Raw genomic sequence first — 16,359 nt, 5'->3', positions numbered from 1 at the left:
TTTGCTTTTAGCTGAGGGAAATAATGGCCCACTAATACAGGTGGTAGATATAAAATATTGAACATTTCAAAAATGTATTACCTAGCAACTAGGTATAAATGAATGTTTGTGTGTACCAAATGGTAAGTTACCTTTATAAGTGTTTTGCCACACTTTGATTACATGTTCATAAATATTCTAGTTTCTAAGTAACACATTTTTAAAATGGATTTTGAAAAAATTTCATGCTGTTGGGTCAGGGGAATCTGGCTGGGGTCTTGAATAAGTGGGAATCCCTGTCCTCTGGAGGGTGCCATTCTAGGGAATGCTTGGTGACAGTTCATGCTCTTATTCACCTACCCACCTGCTCACCCTCTTGTTGGTCCAGATTCATTCATTTGCTAACCTGCCAAGCCAGACTTAATCCATTTAAATACCAGATACTGTGTTCTATACACTCTTCACCAATGCCTCAAATTCAAGAAGGTGCTTGGAGAGATTGGGAGAGGAGGGGGCTCTGAAGAAACTGAATTTACAAGCAATAGGAGAGGCTGGAGGGGCATTCTGGATGCACCTTGGGCATTTCTGAAAAATGCATTGATGACATCACCGCCTCGCAGGATCCCTCAGGGAAGCCAGAGGCCACCCCTCAGCTGGAAGCCTGGCCTGTGGTGGTGGGTTAGTTGCCTGAATCTGCTCATCATCCTCACAGGGAAAACTGATATAAAGGCAAGGGTTTGTCTGTTGAGTACCTGCAATGATAGTGCCAGGAGCTGTTGTCAATGAGAAGTACCTTTCTAGGAGCTTTGTTCAGTGAAGGCAAGACTAACACTGTGATATAATTGTCAAGGGCTCTAGGTGTGCTTCAGACAAGTCAGTAACAGCAAGGGTCCTGGAGCCAGGATGCCAGACAGGGCATGTGAAATCCAGCATTCACTGTTCTATAGACAACTGGTCCCACCACTTAGAATTCCTTCCAGCAGGTCATCTTTCTCTCTGCACTATAGAGAGTGCCCCAGGGAAGTGGGCATGACCCTGTGTGTCTGGAATAACTTCTGCTCTTGGTGGAATAGGGACCACCAAGCATCAGAATATCTGAAAGTTCAATCTGGAAGGTTTGGGGTCGGCGGGGGTGGGGGGGGGCGGCAACATTCCTTTTCTTCTTCTAAAACTTCAGTGAAAACTGAGTTTTCATACACTAAGAAAAATGTTAAAAAAAAAAAAAAAGACCAGAGAAGAGTTTTAGTCTACTTTGTGATTTTTTAAAAAATAAAACAATCATTTTTCTAACATTCATGAATTTGTAGGTCAGAAATTTAGGAAGGGTGTGGTGGAATGCCTTGTCTTTGCTCCAGGTGAAACTCAGGTGACTGGAGTCTTCTAGAGGCTTCTTCACCATCTGGCACCAGGCTGGGATGATTCCAGGGCTGGGCTGGGATTTCAGATGAAAAATCTTACAATGGTATACAAAGTGTCACAGTTTATTATACATATAAATAACTGCTTTTATTGAAAACAATACAACAATATGAATGATGATATTTGGCATCAAAAATGTTTCCACTAGCGGAAATGTAAACTGATACAGCCACTATGGAAGATGGTATGGAGATTCCTTAAAAAACTAGGAATAAAACCACCATATGACCCAGCAATCCCACTCCTAGATATACCCTAAGGAAACCAAAATTTAAAAAGACACATGTATCCCATTGTTCACTGTAGCACTATTTACAACAGCTAGAACATGGAAGCAATCTAGATGCCCATCAACAGATGAACAGATTAAGAAGTTGTGGTACATATATACAATGGAATATTACTCAGCCACAAAAAGGAACACCTTTGAGTCAGTTCTAATGAGGTGGATGAACCTAGAACCTATTATACAGAGTGAAATAAGTCAGAAAGAGAAAGTTAAATACCATATTCTAATGCATATATACAGAATCTAGAAAAATGGTACTTAAGAATTTATTTACAGGGCAGCAATGGAAAAACAGATATAGAGAAACAGACTTACGGACATGGGCAGAGGGGAGGAGAGGGTGAAATGCATGGAAAGAGTAACACGGAAACTTACATTACCATATGTAAAGTAGATAGCCAACGGGAATTTGCCGTATGGCTCAGGAAACTCAAACAGGGGCTCTGTGTCAACCTAGAGGGGTGGGATGGGGAGGGAGATGGGAAGGAGGTTCCAAAGGGAGGGGATATATGTATACCTATGGCTGATTCATGCTGAGGTTTGACAGAAAACAACAAAATTCTGTAAAGCAATTATCCTTAAAAATAAACATTAAAAAAAAGAAAACAAGAAGTGGGCAGGATCCAGAAATGGCCAAAACCCAAATCTTTGCCTCTGAGGAGTTCCAGTCCGGTGAGGGAGATAGGCCTATAAAAGGGTAAGTTATAATTTCACTTTATCAAGGTTTCTTGTCTAGATAGAACCAAGCACTGAGGGAACAGAGGATAGAGCCAGTAGCCAGGGGCTGGGGGGAGCTGGGCTGACTCAGGCCAGCCATCGCTTTGCCTCGCACGGTCCTAAATCCTCTCTTCCTGCAGTGGGGTAAGCACAGGGAATGACAAGAACTGCTTCTCCTGGGCCTGTGTAAGTGCTTCTGAGGGAACCTCTTATCCTTCCAGGCTCCTCTTGCTTCTTTCCCTATTTTTCTCCCTGTTTAAGGCCTCATCAGAGTCCAGGCAGCAAAGAGAGCACACTCAGTTGGGGGTTATGAGGATGCTTCTTAGTGAAGTGACTATTTACAGAGGTGTGGGAAGCTTCCTCTAAGTAGTAAGAGATGCTGATGCCCACAGCCACTGCCCACCGAGGGAAGGGGCTCGCCCACCTGAGCGGCAGAAACTGAGGAAGACGCATGGTGTGAGTGCCCAGGTGAAAGCTGGCATTCTGGGAGGAGGGCCGCAGGATGGGAGCTGTGACTACATAAGAACATACTGCTGCCAGGCCTGCCCAGCCTGTGAGGAGTGACAGCGATCAGTACCCATCTCCCCTCCCTCCAAGCCTCCAAACCCCTGACTGGGTATCCACTGGCCACCCCCAGTGGGGGAGCCGGAGGTGAGGGAGCCTGTGAAGTGGTCCAATGAGGTTAGGCACCCCGGGCCCACAGCAGATCTTCATGTCGAACTTCAGAGTTAACGGAAATCACCCACACTCTTTCCTTCCTTCTCACCTTCTCACCCACAGGGCACCATGCCAGGCACTGAGGAATGATCAATAAGCCAGACCTGGCCCTCGACTTTATGGTGCTTACAATCTAGGAAGGAAACAAAATAAGGGGACACAAGGGTGAATGAGCTCAGGAAATGAACTCTGGGGCCTGGTTTTGCTTTGCCAAACTCAGGCCATATGGGTTCTTGCTTCCAGAACTACGTGTGTCTGAAGGGACTCCATGAAAATCTTTTCTTGGGGATCACCCTAGGAAGCCCAGGTAATTGACCACTCGGAATTCAGGGAAGAACGCTTCTCAGCCCCAAGTCACTGTACCCCAGGCCCTCTGTAACTCTTCAGCATTTCTATCTCCTGTTTAAACCTAGGCACTCTTCCTTAATACATAATGGAAGACAGATTCAGAAAACATCTTTCAACCTTGGGATGGAGAAAAACAATCTGGGCAAGTCAGGGTACCCAGAAGCCATAACAAAAATTACAGATATATTCAATGACATTTTTTAATCCTGTGAGGCAAAAATCATGAAGTCGGTGGAGACATAATAGACTAGGGAAAAAAATAGTTGAAACCTGATGAAGTTCAAAGTCCTTAGCAAACAATTTGAAAAGCAAAGGACAACGTAAAAATAGGCAAGAAGAATATTTATAGCAGCTTTATTCATAATCTCTAAAAACTGAAAGTGGCCAAGATGTCCTTCAGTAGAACATAGAATGGATAAACTGTGGTACATCCACACAATGGGATATTATTCTGTGATTTAAAAAAATAATAAGCTATCAAGTCAGGAAAAGACACGTGTGAACCTCAAATACATATTGTTAAATGAAAGACACTAATCTGAAAAAGTTACCTACTGTATAATTCCAACTATATGAGATTCTGGAGAAGGCAAAACTATAGAGACAGTAAAAATGTCAGTGATTGGCAGGAATTTAATAGGAGTGGGGTAGAGGGTTGAACAGAAGAAGCATGCAATTTTTGTTTTCGGATGGTGAAACTATTCTGTATGATACAGTACTTGTAAATATAGGACACTGTGTATTTGTCAAAATCCATAGACCTTCACAGCACACATAGTGAACCAATGCATACACATTAAAGTAAGTCATCTAGGCGATTAAGGGACTCCAGGATTGAATGCACACTGCGATGAAGTAATCTGTACTGGAGATGAAACAAAACACCTCCCTGAAGGAGGTGAGGGGATAGGTGCTGACTGAGGGAACCTTGGAAATGAATGAAGCCATAAGACTAAAGGCAAAAAGAACTGCACATAAAACTGTACTCTGTTTGATGAAGTTTTTCCCATCAGGGTGGGGTTAATGATTCTGATGCTGATATACATGTGTACTGAAAATCAACAATGAAGCAAATATTGTAGGGAGCCAGATTCTCACTGTTGGAGTGGGCATTTACAAACAAGACGGAAAGGAGGCGAGACTATTCCACGTAGTCATAGAGCTGTGGATATAGGAATGAATCATATTCATATAGAAATATTTGTAAATGTGTATAGATACACTGGTTAATAAGTTCTCATACATTCCCTTGCTCTGTGTGCTGAAAGAAACTGGAAGCAATAACACCCCAACAGCAATGAGCAATCTTGTACCCAGACCTTGTTTTCTAATACCATTCTCTCATAAAAGAAACTAGAACTATTTAGAGAAAAGGCTGATTCTAGAGTAGGGCAAGCTGATTCTAGGACACAAGAAGAACCTGGAGCACCTTGAAATGCCAGAAGGCAAGGGTGTGATCAAAAAAACAAAACCCAAACATCCTTGGCGATCCAGTGGTTGAGACGCAGCCTTCCTGTGCAGAGGGTGTGGATTCAGTCCCTGGTCAGGAAACTTAAGATCTCACATGCTACAGGGGATGGCCAACAATTCAATAAACAATAGATAAATTAAACACACACACACACACACACATTGATGGTAGTATGTCAAAGGGTCATGGGCATCATCTGAAATGGTCCAAGCTGGAACAATTTGAGCAAGAAAATAAGTAAGGTAGTATTGGATTATAACCTAAAGTATAAGGTAAATATCCAGGCATCCAAATGGATACGTGTAAATGAACAGTTAAGTAAACAAAGGGAAACAGACAACTCTCTCATATAGAAGGGTTCAAAATCATTCATGTAAATACTTTACCCTAAAAGAGATGAGGCATAACCCCCACTCCATAGGTGTGGGTTATACATAGGACCTGGGCTTCCCTGGTGGCTCAGCTGGTAAAAGAATCCGCCTGCAATGCGGGAGACCTGGGTTCGATCCCTGGGTTGGGAAGATCCCCTGGAGAAGGGAACGGCAACCCACTCCAGTATTCTGGCCTGGTGAATTCCATGAACTGTATAGTCCATGGGGTCGCAAAGAGTCCGACACGACTGAGCGACTTTCACTTTCATACATAGTAACACACAACTTAGCGACTTTCACTTTCATACATAGTAACTGCTTTCCAAAGAGTAGAGTATGGAAAAAGCAGGGAGAGAGTGACTTTGCAGGGGAGAATCTGACAAACACCACCTTGCCAGGTGCGCAAGGCCGATGCCAAGGCGAGGCTGATAATTTGGGCTTTAATACCAGTTTAGTCAGGAGAAAAAGACAAGACCCAGATAGGGACATACTATACACAATGCCTGACCAGCACTATTCAAAACTGTCAAGGTCATGGAAAATAAGCAGTGTCTGACAAGTCATCAAAGCCAGAAGGAGCCCAAGGAGCTGAAATAACTAAGTGTAATGTGGTGAAAAAGAGTATGCCGTTAATGTTTTAGTTCACTTTCTGGCACAGAAAGGAGACACTAGGTGAAAAACTAAGGACATTTGAAGGTCTTTAATTAATAATAATGTATCAGTAATGGTCCGTGGACTATAACAAATGTAGCAAAGTAATGTAAGATGTTACTAACAGGGGAAAGTGGGCGCAGCTCTGTGGGAACCTCTGTACTGTCTTCACAATTCTTCTGTAAATCTAAAACTGTACTCTAAAATAAAGTTCATTTGGGGAATTCCCTGGTGGTCCAGAGGTTAGGACTCCACACTTTCGCTGCCCAGCGCCTGGGTTCAGTCCCTGGTCAGGGAACTAGGATCCCACAGGCCACATAGTGCAGTCAAAGAGAAAGTTTATTTTAAAATAATAAAGAAGGCAATTTGTAGAAGAGGCAATGTAAGTGGTCAGTGGACAAGAAAAAAAACAAAAACACCCTGACCCCTGTGGTCATTGTAGAGAAGCTAACTAAACCATTAACGGCATACTCTTTTTCACACGTCAAATTAGCTTACACCATAAAGAGCTGCACTATTTTACTCTGCCTTGCGGTTAAGAGGGCACATTCATTTCTTGCTGGTAAAAGTGTAAGTTGCTAAAACTTTTGGACAACAATCTGACATTCTCTACTACAAAGGCATGTATTTTTGGAGGCCATGTTCTACTGCAGGTGACCCTTAGAAATGAGAGCACTGGAGCACACAAACCAGTATCATGGTATCATGGTATCATGGGCACAAGCAACACAGTTTGGGGCCTATGGTTTTTCTCGTTAACAGAATTTACACAGTAAGATTTTTTTTCTTTTCCCACCCAACATAAGCTGAAAAGCCATGGGATCTGCCTGAGACCTCACTCAGGGCCTGGAAGGAACTGCCTACAGTGTGGGTGAAAAAGGCAATTGGGAGAAAAAAAAGTAAGTGGCTTCCTGCCTGCACCCAGCAGAGCCCAGCTGGTTCCCAGGCACCAGAGTCTGTCCCCTCTCCTGCTCGCCGGCCCACAACCCCCAGCCTGCCTCGGGCTGGGTCCTCCTTCCTCTCTCGCTATAGCAGTGCACTGACCAGAGGCTCTGATTTAACAGAACCACAACAGCTCTTTCCTCCACCCTTTGCCTCTCAGCAACAGAACATCCACATTTTCTCCACTTCCTTGCCTCTCATTTGCTTTTTAAATTTTTTAAAGTAGCACATTTAAATAAAACATGTGTGTTAAATTAAAATAAAAAAGTTTCCCTACTTCTAGGACAAGCAACCAGCTTTTCTGAGGGTTCCTTTTCTCACTGTAACAAGGATACGACCTTGCTGGGTTTTGAAAGCGCTAAACAAACTAACTCTGCTAAGCACCAAGCTGGTCCTCAGTAAACGCTGGTTCTGGCTGAAGGTGAGAAGGCCCTGTACCTCCGGGTACAGTGGTGCTGGCATCAGCTGGGATATGACCAGGCAAGTCCCTGGACTTCCTCTGCCTTCTTCCCTGCCCACACTGGGGCATCATCTCATATCCTTCATTATCTGAGGACTAAGCTGGAGCTGAGAATTGAAAAGTGAAATCAGCATCGGAAAGGGCCCGCAGACCACAGACCATGCACTCTACCCCACCAGTGCACTCACCAAAGCAGACCGTCCTGCAAGCCCTTAGGGTTCTGGTGATTTCTTTTCTTTTTTTTTTTTTTAATTTTTTAATTTTTACTTTATTTTACTTTACAATACTGTATTGGTTTTGCCATACATTGACATGAATCCACCACAGGTGTATACAAGCTCCCAATCCTGAATCCCCCTCCCACCTCCCACCCCATATCATCTCTCTGGATCATCCCCACGCACCAGCCCCAAGCATCCTGTATCCTGTATTGAACATAGACTGGCACTTCGTTTCTTACATGATAGTATACATGTTTCAATGCCATTCTCCCAAATCATCCCACCCTCTCCCTCTCTCTCAGAGTCCAAAAGTCCATTCTATACATCTGTGTCTCTTTTGCTGTCTCACATACAGGGTCATCATTACCATCTTTCTAAATTCCATATATATGTGTCAGTATACTGTATTGGTGTTTTTCTTTCTGGCTTACTTCACTCTGTATAATCGGCTCCAGTTTCATCCATCTCATTAGAACTGATTTAAATGTATTCTTTTTAATGGCTGAGTAATACTCCATTGTGTATATGTACCACAGCTTTCTTATCCATTCATCTGCTGATGGACATCTAGGTTGTTTCCATGTCCTGGCTATTATAAACAGTGCTGCAATGAACATTGGGGTACATGTGTCTCTTTCAGTCCTGGTTTCCTTGGTGTGTATGCCCCGTAGTGGGATTGCTAGGTCATAAGGCAGCTCTATTTGCAATTTTTAAAGGAATCTCTACACTGTTTTCCATAGTGGCTGTACTAGTTTGCATTCCCACCAACAGTGTAAGAGGGTTCCCTTTTCTCCACACCCTCTCCAGCATTTATTGCTTGTAGACTTTTGGATCGCAGCCATTCTGACTGGTGGTCTTGATTTGCATTTCTCTGATAATGAGTGATGTTGAGCATCTTTTCATGTGTTTGTTAGCCATCTGTATGTCTTCTTTGGAGAAATGCCTATTTAGTTCTTTGGCCCATTTTTTGATTGGGTCGTTTATTTTTCTGGAGTTGAGCTGCATAAGTTGCTTGTATATTTTTGAGATTAGGTGTTTGTCAGTTGCTTCATTTGCTATTGTTTTCTCCCATTCAGAAGGCTGTCTTTTCACCTTACTTATAGTTTCCTTTGTTGTGCAGAAGCTTTTAATTTTAATTAGATCCCATTTGTTTATTTTTGCTTTTATTTCCAGTATTCTCGGAGGTGGATCATACAGGATCCTGCTGTGATGTATGTCGGAGAGTGTTTTGCCTATGTTCTCCTCTAGGGGTTTTATAGTTTCTGGTCTTACATTTAGATCTTTAATCCATTTTGAGTTTATTTTTGTGTGTGGTGTTAGAAAGTGATCTAGTTTCATTCTTTTACAAGTGGTTGACTGGTCTTCCCAGCACCACTTGTTAAAGAGATTGTCTTTAACCCATTTTATATTCTTGCCTCCTTTGTTGAAGATAAGGTGTCCATATGTGTGTGGATTTATCTCTGGGCTTTCTATTTTGTTTCATTGATCTATATTTCTGTCTTTGTGCCAGTACCATACTGTCTTAATCACTGTGGCTTTGTAGTAGAGCCTGAAGTCAGGCAAGTTGATTCCTCCAGTTCCATTCTTCTTTCTCAAGATTGCTTTGGCCATTCAAGGTTTTTTGTATTTCCATACAAATCTTGAAATTATTTGTTCTAGTTCTGTGAAAAATATGGCTGGTAGCTTGATAGGGATTGCATTGAATCTGTAGATTCCTTTGTGTAGTATACTCATTTTCACTATATTGATTCTTCCAATCCATGAACATGGTATATTTCTCCATCTATTAGTGTCCTTTTTGATTTCTTTCATCAGTGTTTTATAGTTTTTGATATATAGGTCTTTAGTTTCTTTAGGTAGGTATATTCCTAGGTATTTTATTCTTTTCATTGCAATGGTGAATGGAATTGTTTCCTTAATTTCTTTTTCTACTTTCTCATTATTAGTGTATAGGAATGCAAGGGATTTCTGAGTGTTGATTTTATATCCTGCAACTTTACTATATTCATTGATTAGCTCTAGTAATTTTCTGGTGGAGTCTTTAGGATTTTCTATGTAGAGGATCATGTCATCTGCAAACAGTGAGAGTTTTACTTCTTCTTTTCCAACCTGGATTCCATTTATTCCTTTTTCTGCTCTGATTGCTGTGGCCAAAACTTCCAGAACTATGTTGAATAGTAGCGGTGAAAGTGGGCACCCTTGTCTTGTTCCTGACTTTAGGGGGAATGCTTTCAATTTTTCACCATTGAGGATAATGTTTGCTGTGGGTTTGTCATATATAGCTTTTATTATGTTGAGGTATGTTCTTTCTATTCCTGCTTTCTGAAGAGTTTTTATCATAAATGGATGTTGAATTTTGTCAAAGGCCTTCTCTGCATCTATTGAGATAATCATATGGCTTTTACTTTTCAATTTGTTAATGTGGTGAATTACATTGATTGATTTGCAGATATTGAAGAATCCTTGCATCCCTGGGATAAAGCCCACTTGGTCATGGTGTATGATCTTTTTAATGTGTTGTTGGATTCTGATTGCTAGAATTTTGTTGAGGATTTTTGCATCTATGTTCATCAGTGATATTGGCCTGTAGTTTTCTTTTTTTGTGGCATCTTTGTCAGGTTTTGGTATTAGGGTGATGGTGGCCTCATAGAATGAGTTTGGAAGTTTACCTTCCTCTGCAATTTTCTGGAAGAGTTTCAGTAGGATAGGTGTTAGTTCTTCTCGAAACTTTTGGTAGAATTCAGCTGTGAAGCCGTCTGGACCTGGGCTTTTGTTTGCTGGAAGATTTCTGATTACAGTTTCAATTTGCATGCTTGTGATGGGTCTGTTAAGATTTTCTATTTCTTCCTGGTTCAGTTTTGGAAAGTTGTACTTTTCTAAGAATTTGTCCACTTCTTCCATGTTGTCCATTTTATTGGCATATAATTGCTGATAGTAGTCTCTCATGATCCTTCGTATTTCTGTGTTGTCTGTTGTGATCTCTCCATTTTCATTTCTAATTTTATTGATTTGATTTTTCCCTTTGTTTCTTGATGAGCCTAGCTAATGGTTTGTCAATTTTATTTATCCTTTCAAAGAACCAGCTTTTTGCTTTGTTGATTTTTGCTATGGTCTCTTTTGTTTCTTTTGGATTCATTTCTGCCCTAATTTTTAAGGTTTCTTTCCTTCTACTAACTCTGGGGTTCTCCATTTCTTCCTTTTCTAGTTGCTTTAGGTGTAGAGTTAGGTTATTTATTTGACTTTTTTCTTGTTTCAAAAATATGGAACGCTTCACGAGTTTGTGTGTCATCCTTGCGCAGAGGCCATGCTAATCTCTGTATCGCTCCAATTTTAGTATATGTGCTGCCGAAGCAAGCATGGTTCTGGTGATTTCTGATCTCTCTCCCTCATTCCATACTGGCCACGCCCTCCTCTTAATCCACATGCTCTGAGGGCTTAGGAGGTACCAGCTGGGCAGCCAGGTGGCATGGGTTTCAGATATTCTGACCCAACACACTCTCTTCCTACGAAGAGTTCATCAGAGTGGAGAGCAAAGCAATCAGGTTTCAAACCTGGATGTCACTGGGGAATAGCTGGGTGGCCTTGGCCAACACGTGTCCAGGGTAGCCATTTCTCCATCTACAAGAGAGGGAGAATAATATGTGCCTTCAGGGCCCTTAGGAAAATTACGCAGTGCAATCTAGCTCTTAGGATTGTTAACAACAATTCAGCTAAGCAAATTCAAAGATCTGACCAGCTTTATCCAGTGATGGTGATAAAGGGCACTCCAAGGGGTAGTACAAAATGGGAGGCTTTAATAGGAAGAAGGAGGGTGCAGCAAGGAAGCACTGGCGAGAGAAAAGAAAGGACTGTTTCAGGTCTGGCACCTTGTTTTGGAAGAAGGACAGGGTCTACTGTGCAGGTTACCTCTTCTTCCCTTGGAGTGGGGCTTGGTGCTGATGGTGGAGAAGTCCTATGGGGCCCTCTGTGGTGTGGGCCAGAAGGTTCCAGACTGCCCAGTTTTAATTGATTCTCTTTGCTGTACACCTGAAACTAATACAACACTGTAAATTAACCATACTCCCCATAAAAATTATAAAAAAAAGACTACATACCTGGGAAAGGTTGAAGCTGCAAACGGGTCTAGGTTTGGTATCACGGGCACAAGCAACACAGTTTGGGGCCTATGGTTTTTCTCTTTAACAGGATTTACACAGTGAGATTTTTTTCTTTTGCTTTGACTGTCAAGAAGACATCGAACCACATCATAAGGGGTAGAATTTACTTCTCTCCCTGGTAGCTCAGTGGTAAAGAATCTGCGTGCAGTTCAGGAGACACCAGTTCAGTCCCTGGGTCAGAAGATCCCCTGGAGGAGGAAATGGCAAAACACTCCAGTATTCTTGCCTGAAGAATCCCATGGACAGAGGCACCTGGCAGGCCACAGTCCATAGGGTGCAAAAGAGTCAGACGTGGCTTATTGGGTAAACAACAACAAAGATCTGCAAACAAACAGGAGATGCTGTTGCTGCTGCTAAGTTGCTTCAGTCGTGTCCGACTCTGTGTGACCCCACAGACAGCAGCCCACCAGGCTCCCCTGCCCCTGGGATTCTCCAGGCAAGAACACTGGAGTGGGTTGCCATTTCCTTCTCCAATGCATGAAAGTGAAAAGTGAAAGTGAAGTCGCTCAGTCCTGTCCGACTCCTAGCGACCCCATGGACTGCAGCCCACCAGGCTCCTCCATCCATGGGATTTTCCAGGCAAGAGTACTGGAGTGGGGTGCCATTGCCCTCTCCGAAATAGGGATACATAGTATAGCCTAAAAGATAGACAGTAAAGTAGTTGGATGAATTTTTCAGTTCTATTGATTAAAAAAAAACAACAACCCAACTTTGCCAGGTGAAAGGTTAAAGGTCATGTCAACATCTGGGCTTTGGTGTTGCCACTAGGAGGCATCAGTTTGCGGAAATAAAACACAGAACTGCAAAGGGATTCTGCTTTCCCTGCAGAAGTTCCAAGCGACGGAACAGAGCTAATTGTCAAGAACTAGGCTGAGGCAGGTGTTGAATTTTCATTTCTAAATTTAGTTTTTAAACCAAGTGACAAATATAATAAAAGAGATTGCGGAATGGCAAAGGAGAGAAAGAAACCTGCATGTTGTTCTTGTGTAAAATACCTTCTAAGAACACACGGCATTATATCGCAATGTTATTAACTTGCCAGGGCTTGCCAGAGAACCCGTTATTAGAGGAATGTATTACTGTAGATCCCACAATAATAACTGGACACGGACTATCTTGCTTTGGGAGATTTCTTATTTGGTTCCTCAGGGATTTCTTTTGATTCATGTCTACCTGGAAATTTCTGTAAAACATGAAAATAGGGTTTGCATTCTTTTTTTTTCTTTCCTTAAATGTTTGCTGTTTTATTTTCACTCCTGCAGGGCTGGGGAGCCATGAACGCCCGGGAGCTGTCCTTCTCAACCACCGAGTTCAGAATTAAAAAGAGGGGTTTTGCTACCCTCTAGTGGCCGGCTCTGGTCCCGGTAGCTGGCAGAAGCCACGGAGTAGAGAGAGAGGAGAGGGAGAAAGAAGATCCTCAGCACTGAAGGAGAGAGAGAAAGGAAGATGCCTCCCACCGGGGTGCCAGCCCCTCTGGTGCCCTCCCCACTCCCAGACAGAAAAACCACGGGGCCCTCAGCCCTGGGGAGGTTGGGAGAGAAGACTGGCACACACCAGGGGAGGCAGTGTGGAAACTCCCTTGCCTCGAGGTTCCGTGCTGCAGGTGGAACGCGAACATGGAGGCCCTGAGACCTCAGGGCAGCCCTCACCCTGCTGCACCCCTCTGGGCATGCCATGAGAATGAAAAGTCCTCTGTGGCCTCATGTCCCGCATGCCCGGGGTCACCCAGCTGGGCTGCTGGCAGGCCCTCCATTCATCTCTGTTTCCCTCCTCCTGGTGAGAGGAGGAAAGATTGGGGCGATCTCAAGCGGAGGCAATGCTTTCCTGTTAGGCGAGCTTCCCCCGGGGACCCCAGAGCCTGCCGCCCTGCCCCCTTCTCTAGGCCGTGGCTACAGCTCTCTGTGATTGTGGGTGTGCTGGAAAACAGACAAGGGCGATGCTGCCGCCCAACTCTTTGACTTCTCCAGCTCTCTGAAGTTGTCATTAAGTTTAAACAGCCCTATGTGGATACTGGCTATGGTATTGGACCATACAGTTCTAGAGAGACAATGTGAACACTTTGCAACCCCAGGGCTGTGCATGAAAAGGGTGGATACAAGATGAATTGAGCAAGTTTTGAAGTGAAAGGAGGGATAAGACAGGACGCATTCAAAAGCACACATCCATTCATCCAACAAACCTCTTCCACCATCTTATTAACAGTAAATGTGATTTACTGGGTCATACATTTGGCTTCCCTCCTAGACAGACGACAGTTGAGACTCTGCTCTGCTCATCATACTCATCTTGGTATTCCCAGCACTCCACACAGTACCTGATACGCAGTAGCGTCTCAAAAATTGTCTGCATGCTGTTGACAAGAGCCAAGACATGGACGCACCCTAAATGTCCATCAACAGAGGAATGGATAAAGAGGATGCGGTACGTCTATGCCATGGAATATCACTCAGCCATTAAAAAGAATATGAAACAATGCCATTTGCAGCAACTTGGATGAACCTAGAGATTGCCATACTGAGTGGAGTAAGTCAGACAGAAGGAGAAATATTGTATGACATCCCTTATATGTGGACTCTAAAAAGAAACGATACAAATGAACTTACAAAACGGAAAGGAACTCTCAGACTTACAGAACAAACTTATGGCTGCTGGAGGGAATGTGAGGAAGCGACAGTTAGGGAGTTTGGTATGGACATGTACACACTGCTGTATTTTAAATGGATAACCCACAGGGACCTACTGTATACCATAGGGAACTCTGCGTATGTTGCGTGGTAGCCTGGATGGGAGAGGAGCCTGGAGGAGAGGGATATTTGCATGTATGGCTGAGTTTCTTTGTTGTGCACCTGAAACTACCACCGTGCTGTTAATCAGCTATACCCCAATATAAAATAAGAAGTTTTACCATCTGAGCCAACAGGGAAGTCCCCAAAGTAAAAAGTTAAAAAAAAAACTGTTTGCATGAGGAATGGAACTGAGCTAGGCCTTCAGTGAGATATCCACGTTCATCAGACATGGCTCCTGCCACCAATAACATATGACCCAAAGATAAACACTTAAATACCAGATGAGAAGACTCATGTGAAAGCAGTGGCATTATGCTTAACACAAAGTAGGCCCATGATTGGGTTCCCAGGTGGTGCTAGCGGTAATTTGGCATCATCCTGCCAACGTAGGAGACACAAGAGACACAGGTTCGATCCGTAGGTTGGGAAGGTCCCCTAGAGAAGGGCACTGCAACCTACTTCAGCATTCATGCCTGGGAAATCGTATGGATAGAGGGGTCTGGTGGGCTACAGTCCAAAGGGCACAGGCCCACGATAAATACTTAAGTTTCTTTCCTCCTTCCCTTCCTTTTATTCTCTCTAGAATCTACCCTCCAAAGATTTCCTTGAAAGAGATGAAGTGCTCAAGCATTTGGAGGAGGCAAGATTAATTTGCCTGGGAGAACAAAGGAAGGCTTCCTGGAGGAGGTAGCATTTGATCTGGCTCAAGCAGCATGAACCAAGATGTAGAGGTCTGGGGAAAAGAGTGTGTGGAGGAATGTGGAAAAATTCAGTTTAGCTTATGGAAAGGTATGTGAAGGGGAGAAGCAGAAAATGGTGTAGGAGAGTTTCTTGTATACTACAACAGGGGAGGCTCTAATGCTTGTGGTTTAAGACCTGGATTTCAGGACTTCCCTGGCAGTTCAGTGCTTAGGATTCTGCGCTTCCACTGCAGAGGGCACAGGTTCCATCTCTGGTTGAGGAACTAAGATCCTGCAAGCCGAGCAGCACAGCCAAAAAAAAAGCAAAACAAAACAAAACCCCAAAGACCTGGATTTTATTGCCAAAGAGACCAGACACTCTTGGCCTGGCCCAGACTCTGACAAGCTACCTAACTCTTCCAAACGTCACTTTCTTCAACTGTAAAATGGGGGTGATACCACTGCTGCTGCTGTTTACTCACTAGTTGTGTCTGACTCTTTGTGACCTCATGAACTGTGGCCCACCAGGCTCCTCTGTCCAGGGGATTTCTCAGGCAGAGTACTGGAGTGGGTTGCCATTTCCTCCTCCCGGGGATCTTTCCAACCCAGGGATGGAACCCGAGTCTCCTGTTTGGCAGGCAGATTCTTTACCACTGAGCTACCTGGAAAGTCCATGGAAATGATACAACTTACTCTTTAAAACACAAAGAGAAGAGCACACTGTAAATGCATGCAGCCCTTTTTTTTTTTTTTTTTTCTACTTTGGAAAATGTTACATATTAGCACATATAGGGTTGACCCTATATTCACTTATATGCCATTATCATAATTTAGCTAACCATCCTTTTATTTGTGCCCCTTAAATTCATAAAGGGGCACTACTATATCAAAGGGTACATGAAATTTAAATTCTGACACAATTACCAGATTACTCTCAATAAAGGGTAACTTGGTTTCACTCCCATCAGCAACATATATATATACAGGTCTGTTTCCCTCTGCCCTCACTAATGCTCCCATCACACTTTCTGGTCTTTGCCAATTTGAAAGCTTTTAAATGGTATCTATAGTTTTAATTTATATTTAACCGAGTTAGGCATCTTTTCAATGTTTAAAGGAAGGGCATTTGTATTTTCTTCTCTGGGAACTAT

The 16,359-nt window shown here is 43.1% G+C and overlaps 1 non-coding gene across 1 annotated transcript; it reads right to left on the bottom strand.

The window, feature by feature from the left end:
* Positions 1-10,839: 10,839 nt before the first annotated feature.
* Positions 10,840-10,943, bottom strand: LOC138088837 (U6 spliceosomal RNA). Its single transcript, XR_011145745.1, has one exon. It is a non-coding gene; the product is annotated as a U6 spliceosomal RNA (small nuclear RNA).
* Between the last annotated feature and the right edge of the window lie 5,416 nt (positions 10,944-16,359).

This window comes from Capricornis sumatraensis, chromosome 11 (assembly GCF_032405125.1).
Source record: "Capricornis sumatraensis isolate serow.1 chromosome 11, serow.2, whole genome shotgun sequence".
NCBI lineage: Eukaryota > Metazoa > Chordata > Mammalia > Artiodactyla > Bovidae > Capricornis > Capricornis sumatraensis.
Note: the sequence above shows the minus strand (reverse complement) of the source record. Positions and strands in the feature narration are given on the sequence as shown.